This window comes from Cavia porcellus, unplaced genomic scaffold (genome assembly GCF_034190915.1).
Source record: "Cavia porcellus strain 051 isolate PalLab524CR breed Dunkin Hartley unplaced genomic scaffold, mCavPor4.1 scaffold_23, whole genome shotgun sequence".
NCBI classification, from domain to species: domain Eukaryota; kingdom Metazoa; phylum Chordata; class Mammalia; order Rodentia; family Caviidae; genus Cavia; species Cavia porcellus.
The window spans coordinates 54135821-54157344 of record NW_026947506.1 but is presented as its reverse complement, the minus strand read 5'-3'; positions in this window follow the sequence as shown (position 1 = coordinate 54157344).

Genomic DNA, 21524 nt, shown 5'->3' with positions numbered 1-21524 from the left:
CCTTGACAGCCTCAATCAAGGTCAACCAAGGTCTTTCTCTGGTGTGTTCAGAGCACTGGGCACCCCGGCAACTTGCATGGCACAGCATGGGTTCTGGGTGCGTCCGCAGTGGGTCTCAGGAGGCTGTGTGTGTGTGTGTGTGTGTGAAAGGGCCACAGTGGCCGGTGCCTTCCCTGGCCCTGCACCCTAAACCACGGGACAAACCAAGCCAGGAGCCACATGCAGCTGCTGCAAGGTGGGGACCCTCATCCTGGGGCTGAATGGTCACTGCTGAGGCCACTGCGGTGCTAGCCCGGAGCTGGAGAATGTGACTTGGGAAAGGACCATGTGGCCTTTATTCCTGAAACTGCCCCGCCTGGCTTCTGCTGGCTGTGCCTTTCACTTGAGCAGGTGACTTCCACTAGGCTTTGCAGAGGTCACGTGGCTGGAGGGACATCTCCAGGACAGATGGCCTGAGACCCCAGCCCCCACAGTCCTGAGGGGAACCCGGGTGATAGTGGCAGTGTGGGAATTCTGAGGACGCAGATGTCCCCCTGGAGAGGGCTCGAGTGGGACTGGGAAGGAAAGCCCTGCCCTGTCCTGTCTGAACAGGCTTTGCCCTGGAGTGTCCTCAGCTGAAGACATGGTGACATGGTTGGTGACACCACCCAGGGCATCTATCCCGGCCTCACCCCTCATGGGGAAACGCTGCTTCATTAAAGACATTCTCAAGTTTTCCTCCAGTGGAATTCTCTGTAGCTTTACAACTACACCAGGGGTTTGGAGGGCTGTAAGAGATCTCAGGGTTTCTTTTTGGCGTATGAGAAGCAAAATCCTAGAAAACAAAACAGTGTAGAGCATTGTCCTGTCCACTTCAGGACAGGACAGAAAATCTTCCAGGACCAAACCACTGTGACTGGTGCAAACCATAACAAAGAACAAATAAATAAGCCACTTAAAGTCTCTGGAAATTGACCTGAGGCCACACAGCCAAAGAGGAAACATTTATTATAGGAAATGGGCCAAATCCACATCAAGACAGACTGCAGCACTTGAGCCATGGCCCCAGCGAGCTCCAGAGTCGCAATCTTAGTGTCTTAACAAGCTGACACCCCAGGAGGGCAGGTGGCCTGGTTGTGCAGAGGCCACAGTCCCTGAAGGTTTAGGTCAGCTGCCAGTGGGTCCCTGAGAGGGAGACCCTTGTCCTTGGCCTTGTGGCTGCTGACTGCCCAGCAGGCTCTGGGGGCACCCTGACCCCAAGATGCTATCACTACACAGGCTTGCTGGAGGGAGGGCCCTGGTCCCTCTGGAAGGAGGGAGAAGTATCCAAAAGAAGCCAGAGCTGGGTGGAGGTAGGTAGGCCCGAGGATGCAGAGCCAGGAGGGAGGTGCTGGCGGTGAGGGTGTGGTTAGGCTGTGGGCTGCGCAGTGAGTGACTTTAACCTCGGGGTCTTGGAAAGAGGACCCCTCCTTTCCTCACAAGCAAGGGGTGAGACGCTGGGCCGTGGGCAGTTTTATACCACTTTCCTCTGGATGGATGAGCCTTGGACAGAGAACACAGCATCCAGGGACAGAGTCCCTTCCCGCACGGGTCTCACAGCAGCCACCGGGCAGCTGCTCTCCCCAACAGGCATTTTTGATGCCCTGTGTCCTTCCTTTGGTGCTGCCAGCTGTCTCAAGCCAGGTCAGCTGCTTCCCCTGGTGGCATTTGCTGCCATGGATACACTGAGACCTTTCTACGTGGGGCAGGGTGGATGTTCCTCTGTCCCCTTAGCAGCTAGGGCTGAGACTCCATGGCAGATCTGCTGTCCCCAAGAGCAGATAACGCCTGGGGCTAGCTGGCAAAAGCGGGGACTGGTTATTTACAAGGTCCCCTTCCCAGCCCCAAATCTTAGGGTCCTGTCACGGTGATGTCCCTGGAGGCCAGATCACTGGACTGAAGCCAAAGTACAGGAACACAGGGCTCTGCAGTCACAATTCACCATCCCATCCCCCGAAATCTGCTGCCCAAGGACATCCAGGGGGTTCCCCAAGAGTGGTTACCAAGGAAATGAGTTAAAGAGAGAGCTGGGTGGAAAGGATTTCCTGTTCTTTTATTTAAAAATCAAATTCAGTTAAAATAGGATTTGCTCATCTCAAACGTAGCTGAAAGAAACCAGGGCATGCAAGGTGAACAGAGCGGAAGGTGGAGGAGGGGCCCCTTGTGGGGAGGACTCTTGGAGGACTCCAGTGCTCAGCAACCAACCCAGCTGGAAGATGGAGAAGACGGCAGAGTGGTGTCTGATGCCCTGGATGCCAAGTGTTTCCGTCTTGGTGCTGTGTTGATCATGCCTGCTGAGTGCCCAAAGGATGGGGAAGTGGGTCAGACCCACAATGGACTGGTGAGTGCCCTGTGTGATCCTGGGACCCCACCTCTCTGCCCTCTCTCTGGTGACACCCTCTTTCTGATGGCCTTCTCGGTGGCCATTTGTCTGGCAGAGCTGAGCCCCACCGCTCTGGGTGTCAGGGTGGCGGCAAGGACATTTCAGGCTGACAGGGGGCATAAGAGGCACGGATGTGCTTGCCCATGATGAGACTTCCTGATTTTGGCTATGACAGGGCCCGCAGCACCGGCCCTGCTCCCACTAGATCCAAGGAATTGTTAACTATCCCTTCACTTGGCTCGGGTGGAAATGGCAAACTAGAAATCACAGAGTCGGCCAACGGCCCTCAGCTGGTGGTGCTGCAGTTCTGGACAGGGAACCCACAGTCCTTGGCCCTTAAGAGTTACACTCTGGGATCTGGGGCTCCCCATCGACCCCTCAGTGGTCAAGGTTTAACCCTGTGTCTGTCCGGTGATGACGCCAGTGCTCCCGTCTCACGGATCTCTTCAGATCCCTGATTTCCATCCAAAGCTGGAGCTCTTCAGTGTTACCAGCCCCTACTGTCACAGCTACCTAGTTTAAAGTCCGCTCCGTCTGCACTATCTTGGGTCCATCTGGAACAAACCCAGACTCCAGGTTGTGGAAGTCAGCCTGCACCCACCTAAGAAAGCTGCCGGAGAGCTACTTATATAGAGCAGCCTCGGGCCTGTGATTGGCTCAAATTTGAGCCTACTGATTGGCTCAGTTCAATTTGAGCCTGTTAATCAGTCCAAATTTGAGCCCGCTGATTGGTCCAAACCTGAGCCTGCTGATTGGTCTAAACTGGTCCAAATTCAATCCTGCTGCTTGGTACAAATTCAAGCCAGCTTTGTTCAGGGATGCAGGTGTCCAGGATGGTGCTTTGGTAGCAGCAGAGTGTGTCCCCTTCTGGCTGTCAGCAGGAAAAGGGACAAGTTGGGCTGTTTTTGACCTCAGTGGCACTGATACGATTGGTATCGCCCTTGGTACCACGCCTGTAGCCTGGCTAGTTCTCTTCCTCTTGCAGCGCTGGGCATGGAACCCCGGGGTTTCTGCTGGACTCTCCCGCACCCCTCCCAAAAGCCAGGCTCTGCTTGGAGCTTCTCAGGCCATCTCCGAGGCCTGAGCTGGCCAACTTGCCTTCCTCCTGCACTCTTCCTCCCCAGACCTTCTCCCCACTCAGGGTCCTCAAAGGCTGGCCTGGAGCCAACCTGAGTAAACGCTGAAGGCTTGGACTGGAGAGAAAGCCGCTCCTCTGCATATGCATTTCCGATCCATCCATCGTATGCTTTGTTTCTAAACCCTGTGTTTGAGCCCACAGGCCGTGAAAGGGCCTCTGTGCCACAGCAGCCAAAGCGGTTCCCGGAGAACAGCGCGGTGCAAAGACTGGATGCTGCTTTTAGCGACCTCCCAGTGGGACACAATGGGTTGCATTCTGCGAAGCCTTTGTCACAGAGATTTGCTTTGCTGCAGGTGCACCATTTGAATTTAGCAGGTGTTAGGCAGGCGCGCTGAGACACCTGGGGAGCAGACACCTTTATGATTATCCCCCCCCCCACCATTACACAGTGTGGGGAACCGTGGGGGGGTGGCATCAAGAGACAGAGCCAGGTGGGTTCCGGGGGTGGGTGGGGAGGTGTGGCCGAGAGTCCTGGAGTAGGTTCTGCTCCGTGCCCTGGAGCCCGCGGAGGATGCGGTGTTTCAGCCAGGCACTCTGGGAGGCTGAGGCACGAGAATGGCACATTCAAGGCCAGCCTGGGCAACCTAGTAGTTTAACGAGAACCTGTCCCAAAATGACAAATTAGAAAAGAAAAATAGAGTTGAGACATAGTTCAGTGTAAAGGCCTTAGATTCAATTCCTAAAAGCGTTCTTCCTTCCCTGTGTAGAAAAGGCAAAAGAGAAAAAAATTTTACTTGGAAATTACAAAACAAACAAAACAAACAAAAACAAAAGACCCCTTCAAAACTCCAAAACACAAACAAAAAGAAACTCAGTTGTAATTTTGGATTCAAGGGCTGGTAATTTAGCTCAGCAGCATAAGCACCTGCCTGGCAAGCGTGAGGTTGTGAGTTTGATCCCTGGTACCAAACAAATTTTCTTTTTTATTGGTACCAGGGATCGAACTCACGACCACACACATGCAAGGCAGGGACTTATGCCGCTGAGCTAAATCCCCAGCCTCCAAACAAAACATTTTTTTAGGTTCAAGAGGAAATAAAAGCAAAAAAATCACAAACTACTTACAAATTAATAATAATAAAACACCCACCAGAAATCAAAATACCCTGAGATATGTTTCCACAGGCACACACATCTGACTGGATGTGTCATCCAGCAGGACTCATGCAGGGGCATGGGGCAGCCAGTGGGGAAAATGACATCTAACTAACTAGGTGTTCAATGCCACAGGCTGGTTAAAAAAAAAAATAGCAAAGAAGAGTAGAACAAAGAACTTTAGGTTAGGTGCAGTGGTACAAGCCTGTGGTCCCAGCACTTAGAAAGCTGAGGCAGGAAGATCACTGCTGGTCAGAGCCCAGTCTTAAAGAAACAAAACAGAACACAAGACAAATAACAAACAAACAAAAACAAATAATGTTAAAAGCAAAAGCGATGAAGTGGAAGAGAAAGGGAAGATTCAATCAATGAATATGTTTATTTCAAAAGAACAAAATGAGATAGAATTCCTGAACAGAATAATAACCACAGGAAAAAAACCCTGCAATGTTCCTCACATATTAACTTCGTCTTTTTTTAAAAAACTATTTTATTTTAAAGAGAATAAAACCAAGCAAAAGTAAAACAGCATAAAACCAATCAAAACAAACCAGTATAAGTGACACAGGACTTCAAAACAATACGAAATCAACAATGGTCAGCATAATGCCTCTTGATGTCTTCAAAATAGCTGCAGATACCTTCATACATAATAAAAATCAAACAAAATAGAGCAGAATACAAACAATAAAAACAAAACAATGACTGCAACGCAGGACTTCAAAACAAGATGCAAAGTGGCTAGCATAATATATCTTGCTATCTTTTTTTTTTTTTTTTTTTTTTTGTCGTTTTCCTTTTTATCAGTACCGGGGATCAAACTCACGACTGCCTGCTTGCAAGGCGGGCGCTTATGCCACTGAGCTAAATCCCCAGCCCCCCTTGCTATCTTTGAAATAGCTGTCCATGCCATCAGATATAACAAGATCAAACAAAACAAAACAATAAAACCGAACCCAACAAAACAATGAAAATGATACAGGACTTCAAGACAAGACAATAGGGAGCTAGCAATGGCCACCACCTTCAGAAGGAGCCCCCCAACAGATGCCACACGGTGTACCCCTGAATAGATGAAACACCAAACAGAAACACCAAACAGCACAAGCATCAAATCGCATCTTGCCTCCATAGCTACCCTCTCAGCCTGTGTGTCTCTGGATCAGCCGGTTGCTTACAGGGGGCAGTGGTGTGTGTTTGACTTTCCTCGTTTCCCTGTCCATGTGCCAGAGTGGGCTGGGGTCTGGTGTTCCCCTGGTGGCGGCCTGTGCATGGTGCTGGTTCACAGGGAAGGTTTGCTTCTTGGTGAATTCTTATTCTCTTCCCCTGCAGTCCTCGAATGGTGCTGACTCCTGGGGAAAGGCTGGGGTCTGGCTGTCCCCCGAGGGCAGCAGCCCCAGATATTTACTTCTAAAAGGTGATGGGGGCTTGGTGGTTCACATATGGGCTCTATCCTCTCCCCCCATGAGACACTCCCTCCATTTCCCTACAAGGACTGTTTTACCTTGACCCAGGCCTGTTCTGTGGAGGTGCGTAGCACCCTGAGCCTGTGTCAGAGAGGGGTAGGGAGATGACCCTTCAGCATTCCGAGGAACACGGCCACATTCACTGCTGCATCTGAAGCCATATGTCCGTATCCCACGGGAAGAAAGGAGAGTTATCGGCCATTCATTTCCCTTCAGGCTAGGTCCCTTCTTCTAGGAAGACCAGCTTCTCCAGGGCTCCTGCCTACCTTGGTCAGTGGATTCATCTCACAAGGCTGCCTCTGGCAGCAAGGGAGGTGGGAAGAAGCCCAGGAGGGGGTGGGTCCCATTCAGAGATCCTGGAACTGAGAGCAGAGGGTCCCTGCCTCTCCTGGCCCACGGAAGATGAGAGAAACCACTCACTTCATCCACTATCAATTGCAGAAGCTTCATGAAGGATGACACTCATTTTTTTTTTAAAGGAAGAGTAATTACATGTCTGTAATTATAGCACTCTGGGAGGCTGAGGCAAGAGGATACTAAGCTTGAGCTCAGCCCAGGCAACGCTACTTAATGAGATCCTGTCTCAAAATAAAAAAGTAGAAAGGGGATGTAGCTTAGTGCAAAGGCCCTGGGTTAAGTCCTCAGTAGTGCTCTCCCACATTGCCCCAAATAAATGAATAAAACACCATGTGTAACTGAAGACCCTAGCGAGATGTAGCGTGTGCTGTAAGGATTAGGGGCATGGTCAGAGTGGGACCAAGGCTCCTGGGATCCCTGTCATTACCTGACCCTTAACCTGGGAGGCAGAACTTTTCCAAAGAGGCTCAGGCGTTGGAGTGAAGATGCCACGCTGTCTGGGTGACTCGGAGGCTCTGCATTTCGTTTCTTCTCTTCTTTGCTGCTTCCCTGAAAGTGCAGGAAGCGGCTGGGGACCCAGCTGTGACAAGAGGTCCCCAAGTGTGACTTGGGACAGGGGCAAGTTCAGTCTTGGGCCTGCTGAGGACGGTGACAGAGCTGTACGTGTGCTGAGGGCGGGGTGGGAATTGGATCTTGGCAGCGTCTTTAGCCAGAATCGAAGGTTTCCTGCCAGAAAGCTGCCAGGGGATGAGCATGGGATGCTGGCTTCCTGGAACTCACAATAGCAAACCCTTCCTGAGGGCTCCTCTGCTTTCAGGAGCCCAGCATCCTGTCACCCTGCCACCACTCTTGGAGCCAGGTACTTCTGAGACAGAGTCTCACTCTGTAGTCCAGGCTGACCTTGAACTCACCGTGATCCTCCTGCCTCAGCCTCCCAAGTGCTGGGATCACAGGTGTGCACCACCATGCTCAGCTTATTCCTCAGTTATAAAATAAAATATTTTTCCTTTTATTTCTTCATGAAAGTACAATTGGCTCTTTTTCCTTTCTCCCTATTTTTGTCCATTTACGTTCCCTGATGTCTGGGAACTGAACTCAGAACCTCAAGCTCTGTGCCACTGAGTTATATCCCCGGCTCCATATTTAGGTCTCTGACTCAGTTAGTTCTTCGTAGCTCTAAATGGGTATTTTACTCTATTTAAGTCTGTTGTGGGTGTGGGCTCACAGTTTTCCTCATCTTCACGCTGTTGTGAGGGAGAACAGTAGATTTTCTTTGCTGGTTTCTGTGTAATTTTGTCTCCCGATTTTTCCCCTCATTTGTTTTTGTGATACTGCACGAGATCCTTAGTTAAGGTTGCCTCTTTCTTTCTTTCTCTCTCTCTCCCTCTTTCTTTCTTTCTTTCTTTCTTTCTTTCTTTCTTTCTTTCTTTCTTTCTTTCTGCTGGGGATCAAACTCATGACCTCACACTTGCCAGGCAGGTGCTTATGCTGCTGAGCTAAATCCCCCACCCATCAATGCCCCTTTCTGTCGGTCCAGCACTGAACAGGCACTTGGGATGAGGGTGTGTGTGTGTGTGTGTGTTTTGGAGGTGGGGAAGGAGCGGGGTGCACATCCTCCAGTGTTGTGGTTTTCCTTTGCCCTGCAGGGTCCCGCACTCCCTTTTTCTTGCTTTTCCCTGTTTCCATGCTCTCTTCCTTCTTTTGTGTTTTCCTCTCCTGGAGGAAAACAGGCTACACTTTCCCCTCATGTGCACACCTGATCCTGGGCTGGAGTCTCTGGGACCCAAGGGAAGGGTTCAGGGTGGGGGCACCTTGTCTTCGCAGGGGTCCCTCTCTGGCAGCCTTGGTGGGGCCATCGGTGGAGGTAGGAGGAATATAAAGGATCTCGGCTGGGATTTGGTGTCTTTTTAGTGACAGTTACATCGTAGTCTTGGGAGTCTTCATTTTCCTATAATTGTGTAGTTTCACAAAGAAAACTTCCGGTTATTATGTGATATAGGAATTTTACCTTGACTTTTTTTTTAGTTCTGGGGTGAAACCCAGAGCCTTGGGCACGCTAACCAAGTGCTCATCACTGAGCTCCCCCCTAGCAGAGTTATTCTGTATCATTCGGGGTGTTGCATTTTGTTTCTAGATGTCCTCCCGAAGCGTCACTCTGGTCAGAGGCGGGGCTTCTCGGAGCCGGCTGTATCCAAGGCGTGTGATTCTGGGAGTAAGGGTGTATGGTGGTCATTCTCCCATTGACTGGAATTAGCATGGTTCTGGGTATGGTTGAACAGTTTTACTGAAAACAGAAGCCGCACCCTGGATGTGGATGGCGCCACCCAAAATGCTTGTGGCCTAAATGGGATAAAAAGGGAAAGATGGGAGGCAGGCTCGCTGCTGCCGCTGCCTGGCCGTGGACTCTCTCCCTCTGTGGTGCTCCTCTGCCTGCTGCTCTGCCTTGGATCCAGTCTACTATAGACTGAAACCTCTACCAGCTCTAAGCTGAAATAAACAGTGTTGAGTATTTTGTCTGAGCAACGAGAAAAATAATTAAGACATTTGGAGAAGAGATTTTTGAGTATGGTGGTTGGAGATTTTTAACATCCTTCTTTCATTTATAGACAGAACAACTAGTCCAACACATCAATAAAGCTACAGAAGATTTGAACTTTTCCATCTGTAATGGGTGATCTTTGTTGTCAGCCTGATTGGACGAAGCAAAGCCTGGGAAGTTAATGAGACAGATTTCCAGGTGTGTCTGTGGGTGTTTTCTGAGGTGGTTGTTGGATCACAGGGGCTCTGACTTCCTGGGGGATTAGTCTATCGATACAATCATGATTTGATGGTGTTTGCGGCAGCGATGGGGACTTAGGACTCAGGCCTGGCTGGAGGGAGTGGGTCCTTGGGGATTCTCCTCTCTGGCCGAACCTTCTGGGGCTCCTTCCTCCTCTCTCTGCTTCTCAGCTGCCAGGAAGTGAAAGCTTTCTCCTGCCACACCCCTCTGCTCTGCTGTTTCTGCTTTGGAGACAGCGACCTTGGACTGAAATTTCTGAAATAAACCTTTCCTCCTATAAAATGTGCATGTCAGATACTTGGTCACAGTGACAGAAAGCTGACCATCACACCCTCAGTCGGTGTGACCTAACCCACACTGGCAGCTGCAGAGACACACGGCGTCTCCATGGAGACAGACTTTCTTCCCCAGGATAAATCCCTATCTCATTCAGTTTCAAAAGCTGATCATTAGAAGCTCTGAGGAAGGCACTTTTAAGCTGGATGGTAGTAACATATTGAGAAAAATCTCCAAAATGTTTGGAAATGGAGAAAAATTCTTTTAAAAATCTACGGGTCAAGGAAAACATAGGTTAATTTTTAGTCTCAGCTTTAATGAAAGTAAAGCCACGACATGCCATGATTTATGAGGTAGTCAGAGCAGCCTTTGGTGGAAATTTATAATAATGAGTGCTTAGATTAGAAAGGAAACAAAAATTTATTTATTATTTCTGGTACTGAGGGTCACCTTAGGATCTCACCTTTGCCGGGCAGGCGCTTATGCCCCTGAGCTATATCCCCAGCCCCTATTTATTGATTTTTTGAGAAAGGGGCTCACTATGCAGTTCAGACTGACCTTGAACCTACTGTGGAGCCCAGGCTGGCCTCAAACTCATGACGATCCTCCTGCCTCAGCTCCCAAGTGCTGAGATTCCAGATGTGCGCCACCATACCCAGCAAGAAACAAGTTTTTAAAGGAATAATTTGCTTCCATTCTAACAAACTGGGAAAAGCAAACAAATCCCATAATATGTAGGAGAAAATACCCTGTAAAGAGTAGAAATCGATAACTCGGATAGCAGATGAGCAGTAGAATCATCATCGCTTCTCAGCCTTTTGGCTAAGATCAAGTGCAGTAGAATCATCAACCAAAAAAAATTGCCGTAAAAAAAAGAATAGATGAATCAAATTGACTAAAACGGTATGACTGGGGAAAGTGGAAAATGACCCTGAAATTCCCAGCGGTGCTGTAAATAAACCCATGAAAAAGCCCCGCTCTGAACATAGGAGACTTTGAGGGGTGTTTTAGGACCGAACTGTAGCAGCCGGTGAGATGCTAACACCTGTGCTCAGGCTCTGTGCTGAATCCTGGTCCTTCCCAAGCCTGGCGCCCGGCCTCCCAGGTGCTGCTGTCCCTTCCCTTCCTGCTCTCTGCAGCCGCTCCAGGAAGGTCTTTCCCAGGCCACACAGGGCAGCAGGCTGTCCTGGGAACCCCCTGCAAGGTCGGGTCCAGGCTCGATGGAGGCGCAGGGGCTGGCACATGCCTGGCTGTGTGTTCCAAGGACACCTGACGGTGTGGGAAGTGGCCTCTGGAAGGCAGTGCCGACGACCCCTTGTGTTCCCCTCTTTTCCTTTTAAAAAGTAATTAAGAAGTCTAAAGCCCTTAATAGACGTGGGGAAATTATAAGACAGCCTCAGGGAGTGGTGGAAATCGACAGTGAGTGTTTAAATTTAGACTCAAATGAGCACACAGTGTTAGAGTAAAGGACTGTGGCCATGAGTTCCCCTGGCTCTGATCACACTTACCTCATCTTCTGGCCACTTTCCAAAGGGAGTGCTCTGGAGCTCTCTTTTGTGAGCACCTTTGCAAGGTAGGATCAAAAATGCGGTGACCACAGCTGCTGCCATCAGGGAAGGTGGCTCCGTGCAGCTTCCCAGCACGGCCTCAGCCACCTCCTCCTCTGGGTCTCCCAGAGTCAGAGCTAAGGTCAATGGGAAACCTGTTGAGTCCACTGAGGACAGGGATGGAGTCATCTCAGTGCAGCGAAAGACACTCAGCAGAGAGGCATTCCGAGCAAAGAGAAGATTTGGAGGGATTCACAGCAATATGTCTTTTCCTGGAATAAAGTGTTTTCAACATTCACCGTAGTTTTTGATCACCCTGCCCATCCTTCTCACTAACACAAAGCAGAGATTGGATCCTTTCAGTCACCAGATCGGTGCCCTCAGGAATGAGCCACCAGCCCCCCATTGCTCTGTGAGGGCCTCGGAAGGAAACAGCTCCTCCAGGTGTAGAGGGTCCCCGGTGCCCGGAGGACTCTGGTGGCCCTGGGTGGAAGGCCTCCTGGCACTGCCTGCAGACTGGGGGGCCTACATGAGACCCAAACAGTACTGGGGAGGGGGCCAAGAACTGGCGAACCCCCGAGGGAGCTGAGGGACAGGTCTGGTGGGCCAGGACTCACAGTACCCTGGAACCCCGCAGGCTTGGCGTTCACTCCCTGGACAGGGCAGGGTCTGGCTCCAGGCTTGCTCTGGGGTTTGAGAGCGGTCAGCACTGTGTTCACTTCGAGGTAAACCATGCACCAGCTCAGTTGGCAGCACGCATGCCCACGGGGATCACCAGTGATGCTTTCCGGAGCTCTGCTCTCCCCAGGCCCCGGGAGTCCCTGACATGGGGCAGCAGCTAGGGAGCTGAGGGAGCTTCTGGTGTCCAGCCTCCCTGGTGACTCCGATCTGACAGCAGGGCTGAGGCAGACTGAGTGGATCTGCTCTGGACCACGGACACGCAGAGCTTATGGAGGAGCGTATTCCTGAGGCACCAGCACATAAACAGCTTAGTCATGCTGACCGAGGGGCCCTGCCTGTGCATGTGCCATGTTAAACTGAGGGACGCACAGGCACCCGGCTTATAAAACCACAGCAGGGAAACAGCCTGAGTCGGTTGGTCAGATACGCCAGGTGAGAGAGACTCTCCTGTAAGGCCCCAGAGAAAGGGGGCACCCTAAGGCTGTGTGTGGCCGCAACACCGACTGTCACCAGTCCCCCTCACCAGCCACAGCGATGACAGGCCAGGCTGCCCCCAGATCTGTGTGGTTTTTCTCACCTGGGGCTCATGGCCCACACTGGTCTAGGTCTGCACTTTGAGTTCTCTGGACTTCCTGGATTGCCCTGGCCTAAGCCCTTTTCTGTCGCCTGTGGTGATATTGGAATTTGTATCTACTCTCTGCCTTTTCCTTCTTTAAATCCTGTGGCTGCCTAATCCTTCTGTACTTTTCTGTAAACTGTATGTCACAGTGTGAAGTGTACTTTGGGTATCACGGATATTACTAATTAAGAATGGACTGGAATAAACAATTCTCCCGTGTTCAGAGGTGGGGCTTTTTCATGGTGTATTTACAGCATCTCTGGGAATTTCAGGGTTGTTTTCCTCTTTCTCTAGTCATACCATTTTAGTCAATTTGATCCATCTATTCTGTGAGCCAATTTTTTTTATTTTCTTGATGATTCTACTGCTCATCTGCTATCCATGTTATTGATTTCTACTCTTTACAATTGCCGTTGTCATGATTACCAAAGCAAACCACGAATTCTTGGTGGATTAAAGCAATGAATTATTGTTATTCAGTAAACTCAGATGTTGTGGAAAAACCATTGTTTGGTCTAAATGGTGGTACTTGTTATTGACAGGAGCTAGACAGAGGAGCTCTTCCAGGAAGTGCCCACGAGCACAGTCAGGCAGGATGGGTCCTGACCGATGGCTGCAGGTGATAATCTGGTATCCAGACCAGGTGGGTCAGATCAGTATCTCCAGCCACCACTGACTGGGACTCAGTGACACTTACAGATGACTTTGGGTCAACTTGTGCCTATCCAATGTCATTGTGTCATACTGGTGTCTGGGTAGGACAGTAGTTTTGAGGGAGACCATCTAATTAGATGGGGGGAGGTTTCAAGACAGCCCAACATTTAGGCAGTTGCATGGGTAATGCTGGCTACTTTACTCAGATTTATAGTGGGAACCAGGGGAAAAAACCAGAGCAGAAAGATTTAAAAAAACTTGAATTTTGGCACAGAAGGAATCAAAATTGGTGACAAAGGAGGCGAGGCTGCTGAAGAGATTAGTGCCAGTAAAAAGAAAACAACTATTTTGTGCGAGGACAAGAAGAGAGATGCCTTGAGTGCATCTCAGTAATCAGCAAGACCCCAGTAATTAGCAAGATCCCACCAACTGCAGGCTCAAGGCTACAAAGGTGTCAGCATTTCCTGGGGACCTCTAAGCACCTCTTGGAAAATTGGTTCCACGGGATTCATTTTGCTGTTGTTAGCCATCCAGGTACTGAGAGGTCACTGCAGCTGAGGTCCAAGGAGGCCTGGCTGCTGCTTCCACTGACAACAGACCTTGGAGTTGCCCACAGGATGCTGATTTTATTGGAATGCATAGTACAAGAGTTGAGGGGTCAGGAAGACTTCTGCCCAGATTTCAAAGGAAGGCCTGGGAGGTCAGGCAAGGAGCCACTGTAAAGCTGTGGGAATGAAGCCAAAGGTGCAGTGCAGAGCACAGGAAGTTGGAGATGCCAGGAATGTGGGACAGCTGTTGAGAAAGGCTCAAGATGTGAGCAGAGCCAGTCCAACAGAGAGGCTGTGAAGGCTGAAACTGGGCAGGCCACAGGGGTTAGTGCAGCAAGCTTCCAGATGTGTCAGTTTGGGTCATGGAGGCATGGCCTTGGGGTTTATGTCTAACCCTCCACTCTTTCTCTGGCATTCATCTCCTGCTCTGCCTCCCAGCTGCCATGGGCTGAGCAAGTTTGCTCCTCCTCACCTTCCTGCTATCATGTTTCTGTCTTGGAGCCAGCTAACTATGAACTGAATCCTCTGAGACCATACGCCCAATTAAAGCTCTACTTCTTTAAGTTGGGGGTGTTGGATATTATGCCTCAGTGACCAGAAAGGGGATTAATGGAGGCTCCATAATTCTCAGTTCTGTCCCAGGTTCTCTGCTTCCCAGAACTGGAGAGGTTGAGGCTCTGGACACCATCGAGTGACCATAAATGTTTCAGGATGTTTCTGTTTGAGAGATGGAAATGGAGTATGTTACTTGCAAATATGGGGCTGTATTTCAAGCACAGCCTGTTGGAAACTGGGTCATAAAAATGGCAACTTTTCTGTTCTAAAAACTGCTATGCAAGCTGAGGTCTTTGTAACCTCAACGCCTGAGCTCTCCCAAAGGCAAAGCTTGCTTCCCCCTCCGCTGGTATGCGTTTTTCTTTCCCCTTTTCTTTATACATTTCTGATTTCTTTTGTGAAAAATTTAAACATTGTAGCAACCATAAATAATGATCCTTTCTCTTTAGGAGTCTGACAGTTTGCCTGCTTGTTCATTTTCTTAGTGACTCAAGAGGACTGTGTTAGTGGAGTCACATCCCATGAAATGTGCAGCCTCTGACTTCCCTCCTCAGAGGCAGGGTCCAGGGTCTCAGCTGACCTCTCCTCCCTGGGATGGTGATTGTGCTAGCAGGGCACTGTGACCAGAGAGGCTGGATCCTGGTTGCTCTGGTTCTGTTGGCAAGTGATGTCCATCACCATCCAGTGATGTCGTCCAGACTGCTCTCTGATTTCTTCGTTTTTATTGACAAGCCCCCAGACACACTGTGACGTAGTCTGATCCAGTTCATAGGCTTCTCCGAGGCTGGTCTTCGGGTCATGCTCTGACCTCAGGAGAGCTGTTCCTAGCTATTTCTCTTCCTGTTTCTCTCTGCTGAATTTCTAGCTGGGGCCAATGGGCGACCTTGCACTGTGGCAGAGATGCGTGGTGGTGGGTGCCAGGGTGCAGGAGAGCGTGGTGAAGTCTCAGGACTGAACAGGACAATGGTCACCCTTGTCTGCTGATGCCAGGTTATGTACTGAAATATTGGAAGAAAACAAGCAGACCCTGTTATTTCACAATGCCCAGCGATCGGAGCTGAATCTTGGAGTCTGCTCCCTTGGGAGCTATTATTTCTTCCTCCTCTTCCTCCCTTTTTTCTTCTTCCTCTTGTTCGCTGTCTTCTTTTGAGACAGAGTTTCACTATGCAGTTTAGGCTGTTCTTGAACTCACTGTATATCCCAGGCTGGCATAGAATTCACAGTGATCTTCCTACTTCAGCCTCTCAAGTACTGGGAAAAAATTATTATTTAAGATGAATCACATTAATTCTTATTTTAGTAGCATTGAGGTAATACAACTAGAATTTATTAGAGTTTGTCTGATTTTTACCTTCTCCCGAAACAAAGGTCAACAAAATATTGCATGATAAGTAAATGATATATTATTTTGTGCTTTTTTCTCCTTTTCAGAAACTATCTTAAACATCGAAAAGAGACTTTGATAAAATACTGTTTGTTTAATTAATAAATCTAGAATTCTGCTAGCAAAGTTATTAGTATTTTAAAATCAGCTGCTATGTTCTTTAGAACTATTTCTTATATTTCTTTCCTATAGTATTTGGAGATTTTTGTCAGAGTCATGAAGAATCATTTTTAAAAATATTCCTTAGCTTTATCACAAAAGTGTCTCTTATAAATTGATTTAGTCTTTATTGTGTGATGTGGTGGCACATGCTTGTAGTCCCAGCACTCAGAGGCAGAGGCGGGAGGGTTGTTGTGACTTTCAGGCCAGCCTGGGATAAGTTCAAGCCCACCCTGAACTACACAGCAAGACCTGTCTCAAAAAACAAAACAAAACAATGACAACAACAAACACACTGATTTGAATGTTCCATATTTTTCTATAAGATTCCATTGAACTAAAGATAATGCTTCATCATCTGAGAGCGGTATATTCAGAATTTCAACTCTCAGCCCTATGGCAGTGCATGTGCTAATCTGAGCACCCTGGAGGCTGAGTCAGGAAGACTGCAAATTCCAGGCCACGCTGGGCTACATAGGGACTGCTAGGCAGGCCAGAGTTTCACAGGGAGACCTTGTCTCAGACAAACAAATCAAGACAAAAATCTCTTCTCTTTCTTAACTATAGAAACATCGGTGCCTTTGTTATTCCTCTTGAAACACCCTTGTATAGAGAATGAGGTTCAGTGGGTGGGGGTTTAGCTCAGCACCGTACCTGTTGGGATTAAGAACTAAATGAGATGCTGTGTGTCTAGGGTTTTGCTAGCTGTTTGACTGATTTAATACCTTTATTATTTTTTTTAAACAAGAAATTTATTTAAACAACAAGTCACTAGACTTAAAAGGAGCACTATCTAGGAGTCTTTTTTTTAAGGAGTAATTTACTCCTACTTGAAGATAGTTTGCCCTGCATGTAACAACTATGTACAGAAAGTTACATAAAATTGTTCTTGGTTTCACAGTAATAAATGAAAAACATTAAAATTCTCCAATCAAACGAGGTATGCAAGGATTTTTATGTTGTCTTTTCTGTTAAAACAGTGAGAGCAAAGTAACTTACCGAAACATAAAGATGAGAGCTGAGGAGCACGCTGCTGATGGACAGAGGAGAGATGAGTGTTTCCCCAGCCCACCTCCATTTGATGTCAATCAGAACATATTATTGGCCATTTGGTAAAAAGAAAAATACAGTCTTCCTGTGCACACCCCCAGATACTTTCTGTACAGTGCAGGGATGGGGAAGAGGTAAAGGAAAGAATAGAGAAAACTGTCCTGCAGCAGCCGGGATGGGTGGAACCGGACTGCAGCGTTCTAGCTGAGAATGTCTATCTGCTTGTCTGTGAGAACAGAGTCACTGCGGCTTCCTTTCTAGTGGATGCTCTGTCTGCTGCTGGGACTCATCAGCTGTGCCTTCATCCTCCATTTCCAGCTGTGCAGTTGTGTCTGCCTAATGGATCGGAGTGTGACCTGCCTCACTGACGAGCCCTGCCGCTCATGGTAGGCTGTCCTTAGCTTGCAAAGTGGCACGTGTCTTTTAATCTTAAACTGCCCCGCACACTGACCTGCCCCGCCACCTGCAAATTAATATGACCATTGTCCTCGGCCTTGGCACCTTCCTCGGGCTTTTCCTCGGCCACTGCAAGGGCCTTAGGTTAGGGTTAGGGTTAGGGTTAGGGTCACCAGGTCGGCCCCAGTGAGCGCTCAGGCAGCACCAGGAGCACAGAAGGAGGCGGCAGTGGTGGCTGAGGGAGAGAAAACCTATACTGTTGACTGTGCTCCTTACATACAGTACTTTTATTTCATTAATTGAAAAAAAAATGTTGCTATTGGATTTTTACTGACCAGTAGAGAAACCGCCCTGAATCTCCCTGGCTTTTGTCATTTAAAATAATTTATTTTGTGAAGGTCTTTTAGAGATAGTATTCTAAGTTCAGACTTCTCCCTCGCCTCCTCCTCTTCCTCTTCCTCGTATCTTCTTTTCCTGTACAAGGGACTGAACCCAGGGTTTTTGTACTAAGCTGTACCCCAGCCCTTTACTTTTTCTTTTAAAGAGAAGAAAAGCAAACACAATAGAATAAAGCCAATCAAAACAAAACAGTGAAAGTGATACAGGACTTCAAAACAGGAAATCAACACGAGCTGACCCTAAAGCCTGGATAGTGAGCACTGGCCACGCAACCAGGGAGATGAAAACCAAGGCCGGGCCTGGGGTGGTGGGGTTTTCCCGAGGTGTTGCGGGTCGTTGCGGAAGTAGGTAGTGGTGGTGGCATTGAGAATGTGCTTAACATCACCAGACTGTGGTGACGATGTGGGCAGGCCCAGGGTCTGCTAAGCCCTACGCTAGGTGATGGAATGTCCCTGGAAGATTTGTTTAATTGCATTGATGTTTAAATTTTATTTCTGTTTTGCTATGTACATTTCACCTAAAGAATACATAAATGCATTCTCCCTGTAAAGGAATGTAAATGAAAAAACGGTTTCCAGCTGGTCCCATCTTGCTGGTGCTCCCCTGGGGAGCGTGCAGTCTCTCATTTCCTTTCCACGCGTCTCAGCTGTCACACCGCTCCGAGGTCTTTGGTGGCACCTTGGCTTGGCTGTCTCCTGCTGTGCTCTCAGTGCAGTTGGGTTCCCTGGGAAGGAAGGGCTGTGGTGCCCTCCGCCCTCGGCTCTCGTTCTCCGAGATGGAGCCTTGTGCTGCTGCACTGAGGCCTGGGTCAGGAGCATCTCGTGGCGGTCACCTCTGTGTTGACTGGCCCCTCATGGTATTAAACCTCTGCCCTGGAGCAGAGCAGGTGGAGGAAAATTGGGCTTCCTGTTCTGGGCCAGCTGTGCCTCTGTGGAGCGTCTGTCCTTTCGGGCTGCGTCGATAAGAGATCCTTAGAGACCTCAGCCTGAGTTAGCGCATCTTCAACCGGTAACCTTTTCCTTCCAGGAAATAAGTGTAGCTCTAGGTTGGGAAATGGGGGGACCAGGACCCCAAGATTCCCCACCGCACCTGCTCCCAGTCTAGACTTCATCTCCTGAGCTCTGCAAAGGGACAGCGAGGCAGGGGGTTTCCCCAGTGCTGCAGCCTCTTACTGTGATGGGGAGATCTAGCGGACTCTTGAGTAACTGCTTCTTCGTGTGCTCCACAGCCCTGGGGTAGTTTCCAGAGGGCCTTGACAAGCGATGCTCACCAGTGAACGCACATTTTCTGTAGAGAAGGTTTGCAGCGCTCCTGGTGCAGCCACTGAGGTTCATGGAGTGTAAGACACTAGAAAACCAGAGTTGCTTTCTTTCAATTCTGGAAGGTCTTTAAATTGGGCACGGATGCCCATGCTATCTTTTTTGGCAGGCACTTTATTTTGTCTTTTTGAGATGGGTTTCACTATGCAGTTCAGTCACTCTGTAGCCCAGGCTGGACTTGACCTCACAGCAAACCTCCTGCTTCAGCCTCCCGAGTGCTGGGATTACAGGCGTGCACCATCACACCCGCCTCTCGGCAAGCACCTCAAAGATGCAGTTTCGCTGTCTGTTTGCTGGCTTCCTGTTTCCTGTCATCTGGACGCTCTTCCTTCTGGTGTCTCATGTCATTTCCTCTGCTATTTTTAGGTTGTTTCTAGGTGAGAACATTTTGGTCATGCTGTTCCTATGTGCATTCTTTTCCATGTTCCTTCATTACTTGCTGAGTTTCATGGATTTGTGAGACTATGACTTTCATTAAATTTGAAAAATATTTGGTTGTTGGTCTCTTCCTTCCTTCCTTTCTTTCTTTCTTTCTTTCTTTCTTTCTTTCTTTCTTTCTTTCTTTCTTTGTACTGGCAATCACAATTAGGACTTTGCACTTGCCAGGCGGTTGCTTGTACCACTGAGCTACATCCCCAGGTCGGTTACTGATTTTTCAAACTCCCCCTCTTGTCCATCTGGGGACTCCAATGCTGTCTTTTCGGGCCATTTGAAGTTGTGACTAATGGCGCTTTGTTTTTTGAGTGTTTCTATTGTTACTTCTTTTCATTTATTTTTCCTATTTGAACATTAAGCTGTTGTTAATTTCACTCAGCACATTTTTTCATGGCAGGTATTATAGTTTGCATCTCTGAAAGTTTACTAGTGAGTCTTTTCGATACCCCTGTGTTCATGCTTTCATCTGCTGAATCCTAGCTTTTTGAGCGTGGTTACGGTAACTATTTATTGGTATTTATATCATTATCTGCTTATTATAATATGTATGGCAGTTCTGGGACCCTTTTCATTGACTGATTTTACTTCTCACTGTGAACTGTATTATTCTGATTCCTGGCATGTCTAGTATTTCTTGATTGAATGCTAGATATTGTGAATTTTTCCTATGGGTGGTGGGTGCTTTTATACTCATGTAAGTGTTATAGACTCTTGTTCTTGGATTGTATCTTTCTAGAAATGATTTGAACTTTGTGAGTCCTGCTTTTAAGCCAGGACAAGCAAAACAACCTAAAGATGAGCAGTGCCCCACCGCTGGCTTAGACCTGCATGACGGACGGGAACTGTGAGCCTGTCCAGTACGGTGGATGGGCACAAGCATACCGCCAGCTCCTCGGCGCCTGGCATGTGAGTACTGGATGTTCTTTTCTTGAATTCTTTCCCTGAGATGTTTCCTTGCTTGGCCTCGGGCAGGTTCTTCATGCCTGCACTGACTGTTCTAAACTGCAGGCTGAGTAGGACCCTCAGCAGGTCTTCAGAGCTCTCTGGGTAGTTTGCTTTCCGTCTTATCAGACGTTCTGACCGCTGGACCCTGGGCTTCTGAGCTCCACCTCTGTGATGCTCCCTTCATGTATGACAGCCTGGGTGTCCCCTGAGTCGCCAGGCTGGGGTCAGCACAGGGGTCCTTTTGTTATCTGGCACCCAGGGACCATTGCCCTTCTTTACCTGATGTTTTGAAAAGTACTATCATTTGTAATTTTCCTTTTCTTTCTTGCTTCTTTCCTCCCTTTTTCCCTGCCTCTTTTTCTTCTTCTTCTTTTTTTTTTTGGTACCGGGGATCGAACTCATGACTTTGCGCTTGCCAGACAGGCACTTATGTCTCTGAGCTAAATGCCCAGCCCCAAATTATTCTATTTTTGTTTTTTTCTGTTCAGCCAAACACTGAGCCTACTGCATTAACAGAAGTTGTTCTTTTGAAATGATTTCTATACATATGAAAAAATATTTAAGCTAATGCAGATGTTACCGCTCTTCCCTGGCCAGGTTGGCAGGAATCTGAAAGGGGATGGGGTGGTACTCGGGGAGGATGTGAGGGAAGTAGGACTCTCTTAAGTTGCTTGGGTGGTGTGTATTACTCAGCTTTCCGGTTGCTCAGACAGCATCCTATACCCACAATTCAAAGGAGGAAGATTGGGGCCGGGGTATGGCTCAGGGGCAAAAGTGCCTGCCTGGCAAGTGCAGGGTCCTGAGTTTGATTCCCAGTACCAAAGAAGGAGAGATTTAATTTGGCTCATGGTTTCAGGGGACTCAGTCCATGGTCAGCTGCCCCAACGCAGGAACATCATGGCGGAAGGGCGACACAGAGCAAAGCTGCTTGCTTAGTCATGGTGCCCAGGAAGCAGATGGAGTGCCACAGTGGAAGGGGTGAGTGACCACACACAGACCCCAGAGCCACATCTCCATGACCAACCCTGACACACGCACAAACGTGCTTCCCTAATCCCTGGGGTGGATCCCAAAGCCAGCCTCAACCACCAGAGGGTGCAGATTGGAAAGGTCTTTGCACATTGGAACTGTCTTTGTGGATGGCAGTTTAACAAATTCTGTCAACTCAAGCTGGATGCACACATACCTCAGGCTTACAGAGCTAAAACTCACTGGTTTTCTTGCACATTGATATCTATAATCTTCCGAGTATGCTAACTGCATGGGAGTAGCACACTGCTTAAATACAAGGTGGTCACGGCTGGTGTGCTGATGGGGTGGT